Consider the following 3,890-nt stretch of genomic DNA (forward strand, 5'->3'; position numbering starts at 1 on the left):
TCTATTTCGTGTAATTCACGTTGACTGTCAAGATGCAAAATTCCTTCATTTTCCACTGTACAAAGATCTTGATTCTGCTGCCATGTTTCCTGAGCATCTTGATGGGACTCTTCTAGTTTCTCTTCATGTTGCTAAAATGGATTCTCGTACAAGGCTTCCATGATCTCATCATCCATAAAATTATCATCCTCATAGTATTTTTCAAGGATTTCAATGAAAGTAGAAGCATGTTTACAACAGTCATGAACTAGATTTAATGATGGATAAGATTCTTGATATCTTTCAATGAATAGGGCATGAAAATCCTTTAAACAGTAAATACAAGCAGGCGGCAAACTTTCATACCAAGATTGGGCTTCATCTTCCAGGGTAGCCATAAACATTTTCATCAAATAGTCTTCAGGAAAATTGATCTTCAAGCTATGCACATGAATGTGAAATTTCACCAGATGAAGAGCAACATCATTACCTTCCACATTTCTGAACACAGGCAAATTATTTGACCAATCTACCTTGGGCATTTTATTTGGAAAACCTGGGATGTGATTTTGGCTCATGGGAGCGTATCTTCTTGCAATCCGATCCATCTTGAAAATGTCAAAGCTACTGATATCTCTGCACTGGAGTCACCATGAAGCACCGGTTGCTGGATTCTTCAGTGAATGGAGTTGCCAGGTGAATGCTTTCAGCCTTTCCAGTGTCTGATCATTGTCCACCATCAACAATAAGATCGGAACTTGAGATATGAACTGGGGCAAGACAATCTACAAGTAAACTTCTTCCCTAGTAGAGTCACGACTATGTTAGCACCTAAATCTGCCCTAGGCTGAAGGAAGGCAAAAATTAGGGTAACCACAAACCACACTCAATCTGGTAGCTAGCCCTACCAGAACAGGAGAGGGCTCTCTCCGAGTCATGCTCAGTGAATAGATAATCAAAAACGGTTTGAGATGACTTACGATGAAATATTTACCTTAGGCTAGTAAGTGAATAAGGATTCGGGAAACAATTTTCATGAATGACTGAGCTTCTGGGATAGTATGGGACCAACAATCAGCAAAGAACAGAGAATTTAATACAAAGGCACAGATTATTCCGTGAGGCAAGGCAGGCGGAAAGTGTAGCAATTTAGTTTGCAGTAACGCAGAATGAATAGATTGCTGAAGAGAGTGAAAAGGGCATAGTTACATGAATCCTTTTCAACAGAAGAAAAAATATTGAAGATGAAATTTTCCCATAGGCAGAGCAATAAAATTGAATTCTACCTGATCTCACTCAGAAAATTTCACTGGAAATGAACATGAATTGAATTATGAAACATAACGAAATACATATGAAAACATAAGAGACACATTTGCTACACTCACAACCATAAGAATCTCATGAAACAGAGCCGCTGCCTTTCATTAATTCTCTGTCAAAAATATACAGTGAAGAAACAGAGCTTCTTTCCCACAGTCTCCCAGTAGTTACAAGCCAACCAACCCTTTGAAAATGGTTTGCATACAATATATAGAATGTGCTATGAAGAGATAGAACGCCCAAGGGTTGGGGAGTTACTCGAATTTGCAAATGGTTTGCATACAATATATAGAATGTGCTATGAAGAGATAGAACTCCCAAGGGTTGGGGAGTTACTCGAATCATTACAAAATGGAGGTGAAGAGCCAACCATCAACTACAGGTACAACGTTACAAACATGACAAATGGCTTGGGTGATCGTTTGCCTTCCTTTGCCACTTGGATAGAAGCCAATCTAGAGTGAAAATACTTTAAATGCCACCTTAGGTGCCAAAAAATTGAAATGTAGATGAGCGGGCCCACTTGGAGAAGTCGCGAATCGAAATTTCGCATAACAGAGGTAAAATTGGGCTTTTTTCCTTTGGAAAATATGCTCGTTTGTACAACCTTTCATCTTATCTATTATTCTTAGTTTGTCGTAATGATATGTAGGGGTTGGGCATTGCCCACCATTTTTCAAACATTGTCAATATGATATCTTCATGAAAAAGTTAAGGTACTGATTTTGGATTAGTTGTTTGGAAAATACGCTGGTTTGTACAACCTTTCATCTTCTCTATTATTCTTAGTTTGTCGTAATGATCTGTAGGGGTTGGGCCACTGCACCATATTGTCCTAAAAGGCGGAGATTGTGCACCAAAATGGAAATTAATCCACATGTTACAACACTATTAAAAAATGCAAGACGTATGAAGGTAGTGAATAATTCTAATAAGCAATTTAGATTGGGAGAGATGTAATTAATTTTATTATTGAATTGAATATTTCAAATTAAAATAAAATAATAATAGATCTACATTTATATATTTATATATTGATTGGAAGGCTTCTGACAATGATCACTTCTTTCCATTATATCCCCTTCAGACCTTTGGGATACCTACTACTTTCTTAAATTATATAGTTGGGGCTTGCTACTTGTTGGCGTGTTGGGGTAAACAAACTTGATGTGTTTTTCTGATCCCGTAGTTGGAGTCTATGGAATAAGAAATAAATTTGATAGCTTGATAAAAGTGGTGGTCAAGATCAACACTTACAAGAACTTTGTTGTGGAATATTATCAAAATTAATAGAAGGATATGAAAGAGTGTATAGTAAGAACCTTGACAAACACGACCACTGAAACTTGCAACATTGTTTGTAGGAAGATAAAATTATGTTTCTTTTTTCCAAACATGTATGTTATTATATTATAGTTTAATGAATATGTTTTCCTATTATCGTATATGGTTCCATACTTTAACAAAACATTCACCAAGGCTTCACAATGTTTTATTATTCAGTGAAAGATTTTCCAAGATCTTACAAGATTTTATAATTCAATGAAAGACTTTCCATGACTTTACAAGATAATATAAACTGGTGATAGATTCCCCAAAAAAATTATATATACATATTACATTATTGATAAAATCACCTCCCATTTTTCCTATGTATCATGGGGATTCACCCATTTATTATACATAAAAATTTAGGTTGGTTCTTAAAATTTTCCCTGTACAAATATATTTATGCCAATTTTTTTTTCTTACTCAAGGGAACTCTAAAGATAAGGTTATACACTTACCTTGAAGGTCCTTAGAATTATGCGGGATTTATGACTATGGACATAAATATCTCCCTAGGTTTTGTGGCTAACCTAGAACAACAAAATGAAAAAAGACCCAATGTTTTCTTTAAAGTAAGTAGATGAGGGGAGGAAACCTACTTGGAATATGTCGTATATTTCACTCCTTATTTGGCTTGAATGCTCCAATCTTAGCTCTAGTTGCCAAAATTAGAACCTGCACAAACAAACAACACAAGCCAAGAAATGAGATCTATGTAGCATCAGCCATCTACTTCATTGAACAGATCAACATGGTATTGAAATATATGAAATAATGACATCACATATAGGAAAACAAAAGAAATCTTTGTATTGATATAAATGGAGTGAGTTACAACCATAAATAGGTGTTGATCTTGTAGAAGAGCTCCTCCAAGTTGTTGAATTTTCCTTCCTTTGTCACAAAGTGTACCTCCAATCACCCTAAATGCATGAAAGGATAACTCCCACAGCAGCAAAAGGGTATAATCACTCTCCAAAATCCAACCCTTTGCATATGGAAGGCTTTAAGTATATATAGTGAGGTAAGTATGGAGTTCTTATCCTTCTACCAATCTTGGTATTGAGATCCACTCTTGATGGGAGGATGAGATCTATGGATAAGTGATGGAAACTCCAAGGTAGGATAAGATAGGATTCAAAAGTTTTATTTGAGGTAAATGGTTACAACAGATCTTGGAAGATTCTGGAAATGGAGGATTCAGGATTCTCTCTCTTTTTCCCGAATTTCTAGAACCAAAGCAGGTGAAAGGAGATCAA

This window comes from Pinus tabuliformis, chromosome 8 (genome assembly GCF_031772625.1).
Source record: "Pinus tabuliformis cultivar Carrire ecotype Pingquan chromosome 8, CPIR1, whole genome shotgun sequence".
NCBI classification, from domain to species: domain Eukaryota; kingdom Viridiplantae; phylum Streptophyta; class Pinopsida; order Pinales; family Pinaceae; genus Pinus; species Pinus tabuliformis.